The 21428-nt window shown below is 39.6% G+C and overlaps 1 protein-coding gene across 1 annotated transcript in view; it reads left to right on the top strand.

Annotated features, from left to right (window-relative positions):
• The first annotated feature begins 2370 nt into the window (after nt 1–2370).
• Nucleotides 2371–21428, top strand: part of JADE3 (jade family PHD finger 3) — a 131906-nt gene continuing 112848 nt past the window's right edge. Inside the window, exon 1 of the mRNA XM_008589268.1 lies at nt 2371–2403. The gene's annotated coding sequence lies outside the window, so the exon portion shown is untranslated. The remainder of the gene's footprint in view (nt 2404–21428) is intronic.

Raw genomic sequence — 21428 nt, 5'->3', positions numbered from 1 at the left:
CGCTAGGCACGGCAAAGTTGTTAACTTTTCTTCAGCTCTCGAGCTCGTTCTGTTTCCTCCGCCTTGGGGGCCATAGATTAAACAACAACAAAAAAGCCTCCAGTCTTTTTCTCCCGCTGTTCAGAGTAGAGCCACAGCTTTGCTGGAGTCTGGCTTTAAATTGCACGAGGCAACCTGCGTTTATTATTTGTGAGGAGGGAAGGGGGGCGGGATCTCGAGTGACTGACCCTAATGGTGGTATGTGAAGGCATGTTTAAAATTTAAAAGTTTATATCATTGATGGAGCCCTGGGACATACGTAGCTCCTAGGGATTTGGCAAGAAACTTGTTCGGCCGCTTCTCTGACTTTGAGTTGCGAGGAAATCCATGGCTCCAGTTATGCGCGAGGGTTTTGTTTTGTTTTGTTTTATTTTTGTTTTCCGTGAGACGCGTTTATCTGTGAAGCTGAGGATGAGATCCCCACCGCCCCTCCACCGTCTGACTGTGTAAAAAAAATCAAACCCGTGTTAACGGTGATTGCAGTGGCCTGGAAGGAAAGGCGACCTCAATGCCTGTATTCAGTATGATAAAGATAACTGTCTGCTGCTCTCCAAACTGGGAAAATAATGCAAAATAAGTAAAAACAGGTTGCACATCTTTGCTTAGTTTAAGCAACCCAGAATCCACATTCCCAGAGTAGTTCTGTCAGCACCATGCTCTAACCAATTGAACTAACTGACCGCCCTTACTTCTCTTAAATACCTTCCCTGCAGCCACTTCTTGTCAGCCTGGGGGTAGGATTAGGGGTAAGAGTTGGGATGAGAGAGAAGTCGGCCTGAATAGAGCATTGGGGTTTCTATTTATTTTAATACTTTCATACATCTGTAACTATGGGAATGTGAATCCTGGTCTCTGTACCAGGATTAGTGTAGTTCTCATGTGATGACTTTCCAGATAAGTAAAAATAGATTTTTTTCTTTTTTCTTTAGCCTAGGAGTATTCCACCTCCATAACGTATCACTTTCTCTTTCATTTAATGTGAGCTGTGAGCTTAAATACTCGAACTGTAAAGGATAATACTCTCTCTTCAAGGATTACCTGAGACCTTTGGGAAGTGCTTCTCAGTGCCCAGCACATATTGAGCTCTCAACCAGTGTTAGATACCCTCATTGCCACCTTTTTTTCAGTTGTGCTCTTCTGTACACTTTTGTTTACTAGAGAAGAGCTCTTAACCCACTATTGTTGCCTTGAAACAGTTCTCTGCATTTTCTGTCTAGTCAATTCTGGAATATTCAGGGGTGCAGGTCTGGCTCTAGAATCCACACTTTCTGTCTTCCCTCTTTTCTGAGTCATGTTGCTCAGCCTTGGCAATGTGGTGTGAATCTTGGTCACACATAGGGAAAAGTGCAGAAGGGCCTCCCACTCCTCGCTGAAGTGTTTGTGATCAGTTGGGAGTCAGGAATGACTTGGAAGCAGCCTTGGGGTACCCGTGACCCACCTTCCGACCTGTAGAGGGGTTTCCAGGAGCAGGACAGGTGATGGTATAGGGCTGAGAAGTATGGGTTAGTGAAAGTTAAAATAAAGAACAAAGGATATTGAGGGCTGGTGGTTTTAGTATGGCCCTCTCCTTTAATAATATTTGACTTTTCCCTCTCTTGTGTTCCGCCACCCATAACAACTGGTTTCTCCCCTAAGCTACATAAAGCCATCTTTTCTTTTCGCCCACTTCTTTGAGGTCTCGCAGGAACTAGGCAAATATTTTGGGGTAAATGGGGGAGGCAGGAGGCATCAGGTGTTTGTGAAGACATGGCATTACAGAAGGCTCTTATAAGCCTTGATTAGGGGTACAGACAGCTGGGCCAAAAATGAGGTTGGACATTACCATGGGACATAATACACCTACCTCCTCATGGAGTTTACATAAAATAGGAGCCGAGGAAGATAGTGGACATATGCTGGCTTACCTTATGAAAATCTCTCATCAGGGGATAATTTACTATGACCTTTACTTACCTCACCTTATAGGTGAGAGGTGGGTGTTGGGTGACTCTCCTGAAATGGGGACACTTGAATGGCTCACAAGTTTCTGCTGTTCCAGGTACAGTGCCTGGGAAAGCTGAAGCATTCTGGTTTGCCAGGTGGGGAAAATCTAGGATGAATGGGTAGAAGTGATGAACAAATAATAGGGTGCTAGCAAGTGGTCATTACAGATCAAGTAACTACTGCTTTAAGTTTTGTTTTCTCAAATCTTGGCGACTCACCAATGGTTGTTCTTTGCCTCCTCCTTGCAGGTCTTTCCATAGACAATAGCAACAAAGCTCTTACCATCAGAACTGCTTCTGTGCTTCTCTTGGGGGAGAGCAAGAAAGAAGGGTCCTGGGATAAAACTTGGCTGATCTCATAGCTAGCCTTGGGAAAAGGAAGGTAAGAACTCCGAGGGTAACTGACTGAAGAAAGTAAGGGGCCTGGGGTAGGGAAATAGTACTGGGGTTTTCACCAGTAGGAGACACCAGTGAGTTCATAAACACTCTTCAAGTAGCAAATAATTTAATCTCTGCTCCAACCCAGAAGCCATGGCCAGGCCCTGCTACCCAAGGCATTCCTTTTCCCTTGATATTGGCTGATAGGCCAGGAAACCCGAGCCTGAACGTGTTTTTTGGGACGGCTGACAAGAGATTATGGTACCAAATGTCCAGTACATTAGACCTTGTGTGTTGGAATCTCCTGGGAAACTTATTATTATTCCTGGATTTTAAAAACTTATTTTGATATAATACTATAAGTATAAAAATGTTGCAAGAATAGTACAAAGAACTCACAGTATTCCCTTTACCCAAGGTCATCCATTATTAACAGTTTGCTCTCACTTGCTTTATCATTTGCTCTTTCTGTTTCTTTTTCCAAACCATTTGAGAGTAACCATTGAGAGATTGGTACTTGTCAAGGGCATACTGTTATGGAGAGTGACTTTGGTGCAGCCACCTGGTATAGCAGAACATTGGTAGTAAAGCAGAGCCCCAAAGGTAAAGTCTACCTAAAGCTGTGAATTACATATTTGTAAATCATGTGGACTTTAGTGCTAGATATAGAAATCACTATCAGTTGTAAAAGTGGTTAACATACCCCCCTTCTCACTATTCTTGTCAAGTTTATTTCTAACTGTGCCAGACTTTAATACTGTTATGAAAATTCACTCCACTCCCCAATTTTGCAGCCATAATATATTCTCCAACATTTTTATTTAATTCACTCAGCAAACATGTATTGAGTGCCTTCTATTTGCTAGGTATATAACAGGTGAAAGATATTCGTCCCCTTAAGAGCTCCGGTAGAAAGGAAGTAAGGAATTTTCTCATAGTCAGGGGAAGAGTGCTCTACTGAAGGGGTTTAGAGGAGGTGATGGGAATACAGCTCGGTTAAGAATCTGAAGAGTAGATATCTAGGAGTTGTTTAAGATGGATGTAAATGTGAAGATCCATCTTCTCTGAGACCTGCTGATCTTAGATGACAAGGTTCATAAGTTAGGGAAGCCTTTGGTGTCATATACCTAGCACAGGCTGTGGAGTCAGGCCAACTTGGATTTGAATTCTGGTTCTACTGCTTGGCCAGTAACTTAACTTCTCCATGCCTCAGTTTCTTCATCTGCTAAACCACATCTCTGATGGTGGTAGTGAGAATTAATGAAGTCAGTAGTTTCTCTGTAAACATTCATTTCATCTTCCCCTACAAAAACACAGTGTGTGGGGAAATAGCATGAAAAGTATTGGGTATTAAGGTGGGGGGTCCAAGGGGGCATTTCTGTTTTTTTAACAAATACCTAATTGCTAATTGTACTAAGAGCTATGATGGAGATTACCATATGGGATAATAATAACAATAGCAATGATTTGTTAACCATTTCTTATGTGCCAAGCACTGTGTTAGGTACCTAACATAGAATGTTTCTATGAGATGTGAGGCTCAGAAAGGTGAAGCAAAGGTAACTTGCTCAAGGTCATGCAGCAAGTAAGAGGTGAATGCCTCTGTGAGGGAGATCAGCAGGGTGCTCTGGGGTCTCAAGAATGAGCAGTAATAAACAAGGAAGAAGATAAAGAGAAGGGATTGCCAGGTAGAGGGAATAGCAGGTGTTGTGAGGGCACTGAGATGGGAGAATGATGTGGAAAGGATCCACAGGGGTTTGGCTAGGACCTGGGGAAGGAGATGAGGTAGGCAGGGAAAGATTGACAGGGCCTTATGGGATCTCATTAAGGAGATTGTGTTTTATTCTAAGGACAATGGGAGGCTGCTGGAAGGTGTTTTTCACCTTTTCTTAAACCACAGCAATGTGAGTGAGTGTGTTTAATTCAGAAAAGTATCTAGTGAGGCCTAAACAAAAATGGTTTAAGAGAGTCATTTCCCCTTCAGTGTCCCAACTTGTGATCCAATAGAGGCAATGTTTCTGGCCCAAATGTGTTGCTCTTCAACAGTTCTTACTGCCCACCATAAATATAGCTAAAAAGAGTTGCTGTGATGCTGGAAGAAACTCTAGAAATGCTTCTGGAAGGAGATTTAATTAGGCTCATACATCTGATGCTTTTTAGGCTGCATTAAGGGAGTTCTTTCAGCTTTCACTGAGCCCTGTCAAATGGGGAAAAAAGTAGAATTAGGAGAAAAAGTAATTCCTGGAAACCTGAGTTGTTCAGTGTTAGACATGGAACTGTTGACGAATAAGGCTTTGGTTTAAATATGTCATGATAAAGATACATACTTCAGTGAATAAATGGAAGTTTTTAAATGTTTTTTTGTATGTATGTGCCATCTGTGATGGCAGACAGCACATTTGTGAGAATCTGGGAAGACTTAAACATTTTTTTCAATACTTATCTATTTATTTATTCTCATCCAGATACTGTACGTTTTTCTGCTTGAAACTATTTCTTATGTACAGAGTAAACTTCACAGGAGAAAAACCAGTGTTCTCTTCCCCTTCCCATATGTACTGGGCCACAAACATATTTACTTTTAAGTAGCCTTTTTGGGGAGGAGGGTGGTTACTTGATGGCTGGATGATTTAGAATGGCCTCACCCACACATCTGGTGGTTGGCAGGCTGGTTGGTCCAAGAGGTCCTAGGCTGGGATGGCTCACCTCTGCTCCACGTGGTCTCTCCTCCAGCCGACTAGTTTGGACTTGTTAACATGGTGGTCTCAAAGTCACAAAGAGTAGTAAATGAGAGCAAACGCCAGTGCACAAGCACTTTTCAAGTGTCTGCTTGTGTCACATTTGCTATTGTCCCCTCAGCTAAAGCACAGAAGTGCTTCCATGGCCAAGTCCTGGATCATTGTGGGAAGGGATTATTCAAGGGTGTAGATATAGGAGAAGTGAAAATATTGGAGCCATTTCTACAATAATGCATAATAATTAGTAATGAATGTAAGCTTTTAACCTTTGATAAGTTTTGTTAAACACCCATGCATGAATGTGGTGCATTTTAGAGACTAAGTATGATTGTGCTATTAGAAAAACCTTCTCTTGGGCCGGCCCAGTGGCGCACTGGAGAGTGCGCCGCTTGGGAGTGTGGCGGCGCTCCCGCCGAGGGTTCGGATCCCATGTGGAGATCGGATCCCATGTGGAGACCGGTTCCCGCTCACTGGCTGAGCGCGGTGCGGGTGCAACACCGAGGGTTGCGATCCCGTTGCCGGTCCCCGGTACAGGCGCGACACCGAGGGTTGAGATCCCGTTACCGGTCAGTAAAAAAGACAAAAAGGAAAAAAAAAGAAAGAAAAACCTTCTCTTTTACCAAGTGTGGAGCAGAGTGATGGTTTTTCTAGAAGGAAGCCAAAGGGAGACTGTGGTTTTGGATGTAGATATTCTTATGAGTGGCTTAACTGCTCACGCATCTTGTGTGTCTGTTACTGAAGAAGCCTCTTGATTTCCTCAACCTCCTCCTGTTCAAGCTTTATTACCAAAACCCTAGTGTACTTGACTGTGCTAGATTTTATAGTCAAGCAGAACGACTGTTAGTTGGGAATCCACCACCACCTTTTCCTTGAAAACTTTATGTGATTTATATTTATATTTTTTACCTAAGAGAAGAAATCCGTATTTGGGTATTGTAATAATGACAAATGATTCTTTGCAGATACTTTTTCTTTGGTCAAGATTTAAGTATTTCCCTGTGGTTGCAGTGAAGAATCCAACATTGTACTGTGAAGTGAGTGTCCAGGAACCACCGTTTTGGGGCATCGGCCTGTGACCGTTGTTCATGAAGATCTGAGTAACACTTTTCACATAATTGAAATATGTTCTACAACAGCTTGTGGCTGTTACATAAAAATGCAACTGGACCCTAGGAGGCACATGTGGGAAACCGAGTACAAGGCTCATTTTCTACATCTTAGAGATGTACATTCCTCTGGAAAATTGCCTGGTGATAACATCTTAGTTTCCTTTCTTTCCTCCTAAGATAAAAATTAAAAATGAAAAATCCCTGACATTTTAAAAGTCAGTGACTTGGAAAGAGCCATCACAATTTGGTGGGTTTTTTTTTTTTTTTTTTTTGGTTTGTTTTATTTTATTTAGTATTCAAAATTTATAAACATACATATCATTTGACCCAGCAAGTACTTCCAGAAATTTATTCAACAAATATTTGCATGTTAATTGGAATATTGTTTGTAATAGCAAAAGATCTATGTGTCAATTGAGCCTCGATTATATAGTGGAATATTACACTGATGTTTCTTGATCTCTTAAGCTGTACAAAGTGAAAAAGAAGCAGAACATTGTGTGCCACCATTTATGTAAAATAGACAGTGAATGGGTGCAATAATATGTACATTTTTGCTTAGATAGACATAAAATGTTTCTGGAAGGATATTCAGGACACTGATACTTTTGGGGCATACATGGGTAGGGAATGAGAGAGAGACTTTTCACTGCATAAACTTTTATATATACCTTTTTAACTATAGTCCTGCCTTTTCCAGAGTGTCATATGAGTGGAATCATACAATATATAGCCTTTTTTTGTCTGGCTTCTTTTACTTGATTCATCCATATTTTGTGAATTAATAGTCTGTTCCTTTTTATCACTGAATAGCATTCCATTGTATGGGTGTATCACACTTTATTCATTCACCTGTTGAAGGACACCTTGGTCGCTTCTAGTTTTTTGGTGATTATGAGTAAATCTGTGGTAAACATTAGTGTATGGGTCTTTGTGTGGACATAAATTTTCCGTTCATTTGGGTAAATACCTAGAAGTGGGATTGCTCAGTCTTGATTTGACAGAAGCTGCCAAACTATCTTCTAAAGTGGTTCTACCATTTTTCATTCCCCACCAGCATGAATGTGAAGTATGTGTTGAGGTTCATTTTCCTGCATATGGATGTCCAGTTATCCCAGCACCATTTGATGAAAAGACTGTCCTTTCTCCATTGAACTGCTTTTGCACCCGTGTCAAAAATCAGTTGACATCTTGTATGGAAGCTGTTTCTGGGCTCTCTGTTGTATTGATCTCCGTGTCTATCATTTTTTCATTAACATACTGTCTTGATTACTATAGCTTTCTAGTAAGTATTGAAATCAGGTAATATGAGTGCTCTGGCGTTTTTCTTTTTCAAAATTGTAGTGGTGACAGAGGGTATCTTTAACTTGTTCCAATCTTGAAAAGCATTCCATCTCTCACCGTTAATTATGATGTTAGCTGTAGAGATTTTTTGTTTTGTTCTCTTTTTTTTGTATATACCCTATTTTGTAGAAAAGTGTTGTTAACACAGTGGGCCTGAGGCTGCTACCTTTAGAAAGCTTGCTTACTAGATTGGCCCTTGGCTGGTGTCTGGGTTGGCTTTTCAAACATTTTTAAAAATAAAAGATTATATTCTACCTTTATTTATTCCTTTTCCAGTGCTCTTCATTTCTTTATGTTAATCCAAGTTTCCCACCTAAATCATAAACTTTCTGCTTGAAGAATTTCCTTTAACATGTCTTTTAGGGTAGATCTCCTGGCAGTTAACTCTGTTTTTGTTTGTCTAAAAAAATTATTTTTCCTTCTTTTTTTTTTTTGGCAGCTGGCCAGAAGGGGGATCTGAACCCTTGACCTTGGTGTTACCAACACCATGCTCAAACCAAGTGAGTAACCAGCCAGCCCCCTTCTTCACTTTTGAAGAACATTTTTGTGGGATATAGAATTCTTGGTTGACAATTTTTTTTCCTCTTTCAACATATTACTCCATCATTGCCTTGCTTGCATCGTTTCTGATGAGGAGTGTGCTGTAATTCTTATCCTTGTTCCTCTATAGTTAATGTGTCTTTTTTCCTCTGGATACCTTCAAGATTTTCTTTTGATCTTTAGTTTTCAGTGGTTTGAATGTGAAATGCCTAGGCATGACTTTTTAAAATTTTTTTCATATTCTGCTTGAAGTGTGGATCTGAACTTCTTATATCTGTGGTTTCTATCACTAATTTTGGAAGGTTATCAGCCATTATTTCTTCAAGTAAATCTTCTGCCCCAATCTATTTTTTTTCTTCTTCTGCAATTCCAGTTGCAAGTATGTTATATTGTTTGTTATTGCTCCATAAATGTTGGGGTTTTTTGTTGTTGTTGCTGCTGTTTTACTCTTTTGTCTCTTTTTGTTTTAATTTGTATTGACCTGATCAATAAACTTGATCTTCAAGCTCACTGGTTTTTTCCTTGGCTGTCAGGTCTACTGTTGAGCCCTTTGGTGTTTTTGTTTTGTTTTGTTTTGGCGGGAGGTGGCTGGCAGGTATGGGGATCTGAACCCTTGACCTTGGTGTTAACAGCACCATGTTCTAACTAAGTGAGCTAATTGGCCAGCCTGAGCCCATTGCTTTTTTACTGTTTTTTATTTCTAGTGTTTCCATTTGATTCTTTCTTATAGTTTCCATCTCTTTGCTGAAATTATCTGTTTCATGTTGCATGTTATCTTCCTTTTCTATTAGAGTCTTTAACATATTAATCATAGTTCTTTTACATTTCATTTCTGATAGTCCCAACATCTGTGTCATACTCATTCTGAATCTGATGATTGCTTTTCACTTGTATGAAAGCACTTGGAGTGTTTTCTTGCCTTTTGTTATGCCTCATAAACATGCTGAAAGCTGAACATGGGCAGGAGATGCTGAAGTAAATGTTTGATATGTTTGGAGAAGAACATGAGTTTCTTTTTGCCTTTAGTGTGAGGATTTTTGTTAATCTAGTCAAGAGTTGGCCTATGTTCTATGTTTTTGCTGTGGACACCAGAGATTTCGTTCTTTTTGACTCTTGCTTGCATTGAGGTTTTCCTTTGTGCTGCTTCCCAAGAGCTGTTTTTTACAGCTCTCCCGAATGTTATTCCACTGTTACTAACCACATAGCTGGTTTGCCAGGTGGTGGTTGGTGGGGGAGGAGGGAGTTCTCTGAGCTGATTAAGCCTCAGACATAGGCAGGTGCTGGAACCTGGTTTTTGAGTGTGTCCTTGATAAGATTTTCTGTTCCTCCTCCACAGGTGGTTTCTTTTTCCTTTCCTCATTCCTTTTCCCCAGCTGTAAGTGGATATCCACGAGTGTTCTCAAGCCATGGGTTTTAAGTCTTTCCCCCTGAAGATGAAGCCTTTTGTTCTGTACTAGAGATAAAGGAAAGGGGTCTGGGTGGGTTTCAAAGTGGGTGCTGTTCTCAGCCAGCCAGCACCATGGTGGGAGTTTTCTCTGAGATTTTCCTTGATCCTCCCTGTGAGAGCTTGGTGGGATTCCTGTAGGAAAAGCTTAAAACCCCCTATGTGGAGCCCAGAAGCTTCACGCTCTCATGCCAGCCCATACTCTGGCCTCCAGTAATTTGTCAGAATTTCTAGTTTAATCTTACTACAGGCTTATATGCTTGGATCCTGAATCTCCCTGTGGGCGCCTGTAGTGCTTTGTCCTGTAACTTCAGTTCTCTGACAGCTCCAAGAAAAGTAGTTGCTTTTTAGTTTATCTAGCTTCTTTCTTGGTGTAAGGGTGGAAATGATGGCATCCCAGTGCTTTCACATGTCTGAGCTGAAACCTGAGTCCTAATGTAAGTTTTAATCTATGTAAATGTCTAATGCAGTGCATGGCATAGAAACTCAGTACAGATTAGTTTTCCCCATTTCTTTTTCTTTTTTTTACCCCCTTGAATTTTATAGTTTTATAAATGGCTAGGGAGCCAGGAATAATTTATTCTGATTTGGGTTCTGTTTTAGGCTTTAAAAACCTCTATACCACTGGCAGTATGTTATGTTTGTCTTGCTCTCTTCCAGAATTCTATGTATGCCTTTGTAATTACTGAGCACATTATTAGCACTCAGTAATAATTTGCCTCATTTGAGGTTAGAGCATGATTTAGTTTATCTAGATTATAGGTTTTGTTAGTGACCATGCGTTTGTCATTTTTGTTCCCCACACTGCCAGGTGCAATTCAGTTCAGCAAACATTTGTTGATTGCCCACTGTCCTATTAGTGAGGCAGTAGGTATTAAGTAGAGTATGAGCCTGACCTGATAAGTGGAGTCACCAAGAGATCCCCAAAGGTAATGGAAGCTCTGTGAGGTTAGGATATTGCAATTTGCAAACTATATTCATGTCAATCTAGAAAGATTTTTTAATTCTTTTAAGAATTCTATTTTTAATTATACCAGTCAAACATGAATGAATTTTAATAAAAATTGTAGAAAGAGCCATCGTTGTGGTGGTTTTTTGTTTCTTTTTTTTTTGGCGGTTGACCAATATGGGATCTGAACCCTTAACCTTGATGTTACAGCACTGTGCTCTAACCAACTGAGCTAACCACCAAGCCTGTTCTTGACATACTCATTCCACATTCTCCTTCCCACGTTTAATTTTGATTGCTTATTTTTGTTTTACTATGCAAATTGCTATATGAAATATCATGCCATCTAATAATTTAGTGAAATGCTTTTATTTTTAAGGAGATAAGCACTCAAATTCATTTAAGTTTTAAGGAATGCTTACTTAAAGAGATGACTGTCATTATTCAGTTTGAATGTGTGGCCTGATAATGGTTCTTTGTTTCACATTATAGTGTAATTATTTTGATTTTTAAGTCCTATTGTTAGTTGTAAGTGGAACTGTTACAGTAAATGTGTATAGTAAGTGGGAAGTACAGAAATTAGTACTGGCCAAAAAGAGGACCTATTGACTTAAAAAAAAAGTGTACAGTAAAATGGACTTTTTTAGTTGTATATGGTTCTGTGGATTTTAACACATACATAGATCAGTGTAACTACCACCACAGTCAAGGTACATAACAGTTCCATTACCCAAAAAACTTCATTTGAGCTTGCTCTTTAGTTATAATCTCCTCTTACCCCAACCCCTGACAGTCACTAATCTGTGGTTTATCACCATAGTTTTGTCATATTGAGAATGTCACATAAATGGAGTCAAACTGTGTATACTATTTTGAGTCTTGTTTTTTTTTTTTTCACTCAGCATAATGCTTTTGAGATTCATCCAAAGTTGTAGTGTGTATCAATAGTTTATCCCTTTTTATTGCTGAGTAGTATTCCATTGTACAGATGTACCACAGTTTAATCATTCACCATTCAAGGGTATTTGAGTTGTTTCCAGTTTTTGGTGATTATGAGTTAGAGCAGCTATTAAAATTCATGTGCAGGGCTGGCCGGTTAGCTCATATCACCAAGGTCACAGCTTCAGATCCCCGTACCTACCAGCCATTAAAAAAAAAAAAAATTCATGTGCAGGTATTTGTGTGCACAAAAGTTTGCATTTATCTAGGCTAAGTACCTGGGAGTGAGATTGCTAGAATTGTACTACCATTTATAGTAAACTAGTTATCTAGAGCTTGAATGCTAGAAGGGATAGAGAAGCAGAGACCCAAGTTTGAATCCTGCTGCTTCTTTTTTACTAGCCATGCAGCCTCGAGTGAGTTTAACCCCTATGTACCTCAGTTTCCTCATTTGTAAAATTAAGTTAATAATAACCACTAGGATTGTTGTGTGGCGTGAATGGCATATTAAGGATAAAATGCTGAGCAATGTCTGGCATACTGAATATATTATGTCATGTTTAATAGAACCCTTTCTTATCTTTGATTAATTAAAATGGAGAAATTAAGTGATCCATAAATGTGATATGTTTGGTAGGCAAGCCTTCAAAGCATGCTGTCTATAGGAAAAATATCAAAACTTGTTCTCTGTGGTTCAAAAGTTTAGAGACATAGATGTATGGGAGTCCTATATAACATCCAAAGGTTGGCCCAGATGTCCAATTTTGATGGTTTGACTTGCCCTCCCAACAATGAAGAATCATGTTCACCAAAAATTGAGTGCATTGCTATATTTCATACAAGAATATGGAAAAAGTAGCTCAGAATCAGCTAACACTCATTGAGTGCTTGCTATATACCAAGTCCCAGGCTAGGTATTCTTTAAGTGTATAAACCTGAGTAACTTCCCACAAAATGAGTAATTTGTGTAATCACTAGCCTTTATTTTTACACTTTTTTTTTTTTAAAGCTAATCGTTGAGGACACTGATAAGGCCTGATTTCTTAGAGCTCCCACGATGTGAGAGCCATCTATGATTTCTCAAATTCCATTTTAAAATACATCTTTTTACAGGAAATCTTTCCAATTTTGAGGAGCACGTTGAGAAGGGAATTGCAAAAACTCATTATGCCCACTCAAATCTCTCCTAGAGCACTGTATCATTAGAAAATGCAACAGAGATCCCTTTCTTGCATAGCTGCTGTATAGTATGTTCTGGCTCAGTCAGAGCAGGCACCAAGGGCAGAGGGTATGCATTTTCCCCTGGAGAGTTTCCCCCATCCTGTGAAGTATGAACTGAGGGCCACGCAGGATGAAATCTAGTATGTGTGACAAGGAACCTAAATGTCCTTTCTTGTCTGTTCATTTGTATGTTTTCACATGACACAGTTAATCTCTGAGGACAGTTCTTCACTTGGTATTTCAGGAGAACTAGGTGGAACAAAGTCTCGAGCACATAGTCTTAGGAATGTCATCTCTGGACTCTTTCCCCACTGCCTCCTCTTCCCCTACACCACCAACAATCTAACACTCATATTTACATGGAACCTTTCCTTACAACTGGAGTGTCCTTCCCTCTTTGCCCTGCCAATCCTTCCTGGGCCAGTTCTTCCAAATTCCTGCAAATTGTATCTCAGCAGGAGACACCACCAACCCCACCCCGGTCTCCCAAACTCCACTCTTTTGGACATCATCTTTTACTCTGTATTCTCTCATCAAGTCCTGTCTTTTCTATTCACTTTGGCATCTAATGCCATACTTACTCTGTGACCTATTTTGTATACACATGACTTACATGACTTGAAGGTATACAGTTAAACTGCCACTTGCAGAGTGGTAGGAAACCCTCAAGTTCTTTACCTCTTATCTCCCACAAATTCTTGAATTGCTGCCTACTATTCAATTAACAAACATCAATTCTCATTTTGTATAAAAACAATTACATGTAATAAGTTCTAATGACCACGTAAGTCCAGTGGAAAACAATAGTTTGGAAAAGAATATACATTTTGCAGACTTTCAAAACTACTTTTCCATACTGCCACTGTGAAAAGTGTGGCTATACTGTCTGCCTGAGCAGAGCATGGCTTCACGGTGTAGATTGCAGGCAGCTTTTCCCTGACTATGTCATGGTTTCTAGCCTTCCCCATGATTCTTTGTCCACTTACAATGGTAAAGAACACCAGGAATATTGTCTTTTCAAATATAGACAGAACTTTGACTGTATCCTACTTGTCTTACATGAAATGCCCATCCTATACAGGAGAGGTGTGTGTGTGTGTTATGAACCTAAATTTAGTTCTGAGATGACTAATTTAAATCCAGAAGAAGCATTTTTTTATACTTATAAATAAACCTTCCTGCAAAAGCTCTAATCATGCTCTTTACCTCCTTAAGGAGAATCCATATAGGCAACTTGCCTTTAAGGAAACTGTCTCTAAGTTGCTTTCTTGCCATGATCTCTGTACCGCCACACTCCAGGTCCAATTCAACTTCCTTACAGACTGCGATTCAGAAACATGCAGCCTCTAAGGACCTCTTCTCTGTACCCTCATCCCCACCCCTTGCCACACAGTAGGCAGTGTCCGTACTCCTGAGAGAGAGCCTGGCAGTCAAGGTCCCTCACACCTAGTCAATAACCTTTCCCACCATCTTTACCTTTTACTTCTCAAATTCTCTTTTCTACCCACTGCATCCAAGCATCCAAGCATGCATTCACTAGAGTCTAAACATACCATGAGTCATCCTGCCCCCGTCTGTACTGCCTCTGTCTGGAGTGTTCTCCACGTTCCTTTTTCTTTTTTTGGTGGCTAACCGGTAAGGGGATCTTAACCCATGACCTTGGTATTACCAGCACCATGCTTTCCTAAGAGAGCTAACTGGCCAGTCCCCTCCACTTTCCTCTGGGTTTGTTCCATCCCGTGTGTTCATTAGGACTGCTTAAAAGCTCATCTTTTTCATCTTGATGATTCCTCCCACTTCTGAAGGCCCACAGGACTAAATGTGCTCAACACTCATCTACGCAAATGGGATGGTGTGGTAAAGTGCTCAACGGTCTGAGTCCTTTCATCTCTATATGCACATCCCTTTACAGTGTGACTTTGCAGTTCTTCCTGTCAAGAGATGGAGTCTATTTTTGTACTCCTTGAATCTCTGCTGTCCTTGTGTCTTGCTTTGGCCAGTAAAATGCAACATGAGTAACTTTGAGTGACTTCTTTTTTTTAAGGAATTTATTTATTTTTTAGTTGTAATGTATTGATTGTATATATTAATGAGGTACAGAGTTATATTTCAGTGCATGCGTTCAATATGTAATAATCAAATCAGGATAGTTAGCGAATCCATCATCACAAAAATCTGTTGTTTCTTTGTGATAAGAACTCCTCTCTTCTAGCCATTTGAGAACATACAATAAATTATTGTTAATTATAGATGCCTAACACTACTGTACACCACTAGAACTTATTTTTCTTATCTAGCTGTAAGTTTGTGTCCATTAACCAACCTCTCACTATCCTGCCTCCCCCATCCTCTCCCCTTCCCAGCCTCTCCCCTTCCCAGCCTCTAATACCACAGTTCTACTCTCTACTTCTAAAAGTTCAACTTATTATTATTTTAGCTCCCACATATGAGTGAGAACATGCAGTATTTATCTTTCTATGCCTGACTTGTTTCACTCAGCATATGTTTTCCAGGCTTATCCATGTTGCAGCAAGTGACAGGATTTCACTCTTTTTCATGGCTGAGTAGTATTTCATTGTGTATATGTACCACATTTTCTTTATCCATTCATCTGTCAATGGATATCTAGGTTGATTCCATTTCTTGGCTATTGTGAATAATGCTGCAGTGAAGATGGGAGTGCAGATATCTCTTCAGTATGCTAATTTCCTTTCCTTTGGATAAATATCCAGCAGTGGGATTGCTGGGTTATATGGTAGTTCTATTATTAGTTTTTTCAGGAGCCTCCATACATTTTTCCATAATGGCTGTACTAATTTATATTTCTGGATGACTTCTGAGCCTAGATCTCAAGAAGACTTATAGCTTCCCTATTCCTCCCTGGTAACCCTGAGGCAACCATGTGAACAATCCCTAGCTAGCCTACATGGGAGAAAGAGATTATGTGGAGAGAGAGGCCGAGTCAACAGCTAACCATCAGTCATGTGAGGTAGGCCATCTTAGAACATTCAGCCACAGTCACATTGCCAGATGACTATAACCACATGAGGGACCTTAGGAAAGTCCAACAGAACAACCACCCAGCTGATTCTAGCCCAAATTGCCAACCCACAGAATTGTGAGCAAATAAAATGGTTGTTATTTTAAGCCACTAAGTTTTGGGATGATTTATACAGCAATAAATAACTGAAAGGGCAGGATTTGTGCTGCTGTATCCCAGGATGTGGAGGGCATGTCCACAGCAGGTTTTCAGTACAAGATTGTTTATGGGTCATTGTCATTGTGGTGTCACTCTCACTTTGCTTAATAGACAACCAAGCTTCCCAATCCTCACAGCTTTCCCTGGCTCTGACAAAGTTCAAAGCGTGTTTTCAACACATTCTTCCAGAATAACACCTTGCAGTTCTTCGTTGCTCTACTGGACCAACATTTATCCATTTGCCTCTGTCACAGCCCCATGGCAGTTTGTACCCCTCCCTCAGCTCCGTGTTGCATTCCTCCAACTTACACTTTTTTATTAACCCTTTGTGGTCAACCCGTTGACCACCTCCATGCCATAAAGCTGTTCCCAACGTCCCAGCCCTCCGTCAGCTCTAAACCCTCACTACCTGAATCACATGTTCTTATAATTGGGACAGACCTTAGAGATTGTCTGGGACAACCCCTTCCAGTTATGAATGAAGGAAGGAAGACTCAGAAAAGAAATAATACTAATAAATGGCTTATTCAAGCTCACATTATGGCAGTGTCAAGACTAGAGCCCACATCTCGTATAGGTTATTATGTAGTGGATTGCCTGTTTTGTTGTATCTCCTGCTTGGTTCATGTGTGTAAAACTGCCTGGATGATTAATCTATGAAAGTTCTTGGAGGCAGGCATAATACCTTTTACTTCTTTTGCCTTTTCACATTCCTCTCCTAGTCCCCAGCAACTACTAGTCGCATCAGTAGTCAATAAATACTTACAATTGACATTTAAAAAGCAGTTATGCTTGGAACTATTCTATGTATTGTTTGTGGTGGTAATTACAACTGTATGCAGTTGTCGAAACTTGAACTGTGCATTGAAAAGAGTAAATTATGCTTTACGTAAATTTTTTAAATTAAGGTATCCATTCAAAGCAATTATGCTGCTGAAATCTGTTTACTTGATAAATGTGGCTAAATGTATTAGTAATACGTTACTGTGTGAAAAGAAATTTGGCCCTCTGAAAATAAACTTGCACATAATAGGCATATTCAGTAATGTTAGTTTCCTTCTTCCTTGCACACAAATGCTTCATAGTCACCTGTCAAGGCTGCTAGAGAAAACATTCTTGTCCTAGGAGATAGCTAGATCTCAGATGATTTCTAAGAGCCTATGCTTGGTTTAAAAGGTAAATAAATGTCTGGGAATGGTTGTGCAAAGTAAAAATATATGTGCTACCACACTAGTCTAAAAGATGGCCCCCTAGGACCTTAATTTTACTTTCAAAGACTTAGATTCAGGTACAAAATAAGCCATTAGTCCCCTGTTAATAGAAATAATTTAACACTTAAGAATAAGGTAAAAGGATGACTGAATGTCCTTTCAGTGTTATACTGGAGCATTGACTGAGAGGCCCATGGAGAGATTATTTAGTTCTCTAGGAGATCGCATCTTTGGCTCATTGTTCACTAATGATTGGGGTCTAGACTTCTTCAAGTAACATGTTAACTTACAGTTTTGTCTGATAGAGATGCAAAAATTTCTGTTTGGTAGAAGAAATAATCCTAAAGACTACAGTTTAATTTTCCTATAGGGCATAACCACTTTTCCATCTAATTTAGTAATCTTGTTCTAGCATTCCTACTTTTGATGCCTGTATATACCAAGTCTCTCAAATATTCCTTTTTTAAATTTTTTTATGTTTTCAAATATTCTTTGCTTTGCATCCTGTTGATTTCCTCACTAATAAGTTAAATAAGTCTTTGGCATGCATTCATTCTGTATTTGTATATGAGTCATGTTTTTAATTTTGAAAATTATATTTTGACATCCTACAACATTGCTTGTGGGTCATGCCCTATCCTGTATAAAATCCCTGAAATCTACTACTTATTGCTGGTTTTGATGCTGCTGTATCAGCACCTTGAAATACGATTGTGATCATGCTAGTTACCTGAAAAGGTCTTCAGAGGAAAAAGACCAGATACCTCTGCAGGTACTCAGGAACATTGCAGAAAGACTTTCTGGAACTACTCTCACAAAATGAGAAACTGATGTTCCTATCATGTTACTGTTCTATCTATAAGCCCAGAAGATGACATTAAGAACCTTTGTTTTGGGGCCGGCCCGGTGGCGCACTGGATAGTGCGCCGCTTGGGAAGCGTGGCGGCGCTCCCGCCCGAGGGTTCGGATCCCACATGCAGACCAGTTCCCGCTCACTGGCTGAGCGAGGCGCGGGAGCAGCACCGAGGGTTGCGATCCCGTTTCCGGTCCCGGTCCGGTGCGGGGGCGACACTGAGGGTTGCGATCCATTCCCGGACACGGAAAAAGACAAAAAAAAAAAAAAATAGTAGCCATGAGAATACAGCAACACATCAAAAAAATTATACACCATGATCAAGTGGGATTCATTCCAGGGATGCAAGGATGGTTCAATATACACAAGTCAATAAATGTGATATGCCACATAGACAAAATTAAAGACAAAAACCATAGTTGCCGGTCCCCGGTCCGGTACGGGGGCGACACTGAGGGTTGCGATCCATTGCCGGACACGGAAAAAGACAAAAAAAAAAAGAACCTTTGTTTTGGGAGATCCAGGGCAAACAGCGCCCTTCTTTCCTGTCAAACACTATTTCTATAATCCAATTTTGCTAGTAATGGCCATAAAATAACTGTATTGTAGCAATAAAAATTGATAAACTACCAGCTGCCTCAAAAATCTAATAGCTTTGGCAAAATATACTGAAGCTCATGATATAGCCTTCTTTTCCCTAGTAGGTTTTATTTTAACACTTTCCTTTTCACACTACTGAACAGCATAATCAAATCAACAAATTCAGTAAATACCCAGTGTGTTGCAGGCACTATGCTCAGCCCTGTGCACTTCCACCTGCCTCCATTGCCAGGCAGTCTCCACTAACAGTCAGTGTCAGTCACTGATTTGCAGTTGTCCAGGATGAAAATGGAGAACAGAGCCCAGACAGAGGGTTGCAGTATGCCCTGTCAGCACCCAAAGGACTCAAAATGGAGTCAAGCAAAAGAGTGGATCTCTTTCACTTAATAAAATATTAGTTATCTGTAAGACCAGTGAATATTAAATACATACAAATTTGAAACATCCTGAGAAACACGGAGAACAGGTTAAAACAGTTCACTTACTCTGGTATTTATAAATATTCTGAGTCAGCTTGACAACTTTGTTGAAAGAAGCATAAAACAAATATCTTACAATAAAAATGCAGACTCAGAAATAATCCAGATATGGTGTCCATTCATACAAAAAGACCAAAGTGCCAACTTTCCATGGAGCATAGAGAATCCTCTGCAAAGGAAGTCTGAACCAAAGTTCTAAAACATCAGGGAGGAGTGGGTGGAGTGGGTTGAGGATATGGAACAGGAGTGGAAAAATTTTTTCAACCTACCTTTTTCCTGGTGATTATTTAAAAACAAAACAAACCCCCCCAAAAATCTCTCTTTAATGTTTCACAGTAAAGTGATTTTGAAATTTTTTTTTTTTTTTTTAAAGATGACTGGTAAGGGGATCTTAACCCTTGACTTGGTGTTGTCAGCACCACGCTCTCCCAAGTGAGCTAACCGGCCATCCCTATATGGGATCCGAACCCGCGGCCTTGGTGTTATCAGCACCACACTCTCCCGAGTGAGCCACGGGCCGGCCCGATTTTGAAAAATTAATCAGTTGGGCACGCTTCTGCCCAGGGATGTAGAGAGCTGGAAGGAGCATTGCTCCCATCCTTACAATAAAAATAAGAAAAGCCAGACTAATTTCAAATTCACGACTTTTATTGAACCCATCAGAGAGAAGTATTTTGCTCATTTTTAAATTGGGTTGTTTGTTTTCTTACTGTTAAGTTTTTGAGAGTTGTTTTTTGGTTTTTCGGTTTTTCTCCCAACATTCTGGATAAAAATCCTTTGTTGGTTAACTGACTTCTCAGCAAATATTTTCTGTCTGTCTGTAGCTTGGCTTTTCGTTGCCTTAATGGTGTCATTCACTAAGCAAGATTTTAATTTAAATGAAGTCCAATTTACCATTTTTTAAAAAGGATTTTGCATTTGGACTCATTTCTAAAAACCCTAGGTCATGAAGATTTTCTGTGTTTTTTTCCTAAAAGTTTTGTGGTTTTATATTTACATTTAGGTCTCTTTTTAAGTTAATCTTTGTAAATGGTGTGAAGTTTAGGTGGAGGTCTGTTTTGTGCATATGGTCTTTAAATTGCTTTTGTATCTACTGAAAATCAGTTGCTTATATTTATGTGGGTCAATTTCTGGCCTGTCTTTTGTTCCTTTGGTCTATGTTTTTATCACTTCGGCAGTACTACTTTCTTGATTACTATAGCTTTAAAGTAAGTTTTAAATTCAGTTAGTGTGGTTCCTTTTAAAAATTGTCTTTAGATATTCTAGTTCTTTTGCTGTTTTTAATAAATTTTACAATCAGTTTGTCTATATTTACAAAAAATCCTGTTGGGATTTTTTTATTGGAATTAGGTTAAATCTAATGATAAATCTAATGAATTTGGGAGAATCAACATCTTTAATATGTTGAGCCTTCCATCACATGAATTTGGTATGTTTCTCCATTTATTTAGATTTTCTTTGTAGTTTTCAACATACAGGCCCTGTACATGTTTTGTTAGATTTATACCTAGGAATTTAATTTCTTTGGAGCTATTGTAAATTATTTTTTCAAATTCAGTTCCCAATTGTTCATTGCTAGCATATGGAAATATGATTGATTTTTGTGTTGACCTTATATCCTGCTACATTGCTAAGCTATTAGTTATAGGAGGTTTTTTTGTTTGTTTTTTTGATAGATTCCCTGAGATTTTCTAAGCAAACAATCATGTTGTCTAGGAGTAGGGATAATTTTATTTTTTTCTTTCAATCTGTATACTTTTTGTTGTTGTTTTTTATCCCTTATTGCACAGGCTGAGACTTCTAGTGTGACATCAGATAGTAATCATGAGAAAGGACACTTTTTTTCTTGTTTCACCTTTAAGTCTTTTACCTTTAAATTCTTAATCAAGAATTGAGGGAATTCCCTTCTATTCCTAGTTTGCTGAGAGTTTCTATCATGAATGTATGCTGAATTTTGACAAATGCTTTTATCTGCATCAATGGATATGATCATGTGTTTTTTCTTTTTTTAGATTTAATATGGTTGAGTACATTGATTAATTTTCAAACACTGAACCTGCCTCGCATTCCTGGGATTCCCCCCTTGCTTGTGGTATATTATTATTTTTATATATTGCTGTTAGATTTGCTAATATTTTGTTGGGGATGTTTGCTTCTATATTTATGAGGGATATTGGTCTATAGTTTTCTTTTTTGTACTGTATTTGTCTGGATTTGGTTGGGGCTTCATAAAAAGATTTGGGAAGGGGCCGGCCCGGTGGCGCACTGGATAGTGCGCCGCTTGGGAAGCGCGGCGGCGCTCCCGCCCGAGGGTTCGGATCCCACATGCAGACCGGTTCCCGCTCACTGGCTGAGCGAGGCGCGGGAGCAACACTGAGGGTTGCGATCCCGTTGCCGGTCCCC

Source organism: Galeopterus variegatus, unplaced genomic scaffold (genome assembly GCF_000696425.1).
Source record: "Galeopterus variegatus unplaced genomic scaffold, G_variegatus-3.0.2 Scaffold5337, whole genome shotgun sequence".
NCBI classification, from domain to species: domain Eukaryota; kingdom Metazoa; phylum Chordata; class Mammalia; order Dermoptera; family Cynocephalidae; genus Galeopterus; species Galeopterus variegatus.
The sequence above is the reverse complement of the archived record's forward strand: the minus strand, read 5'-3'. Positions and strand labels throughout refer to the sequence as shown.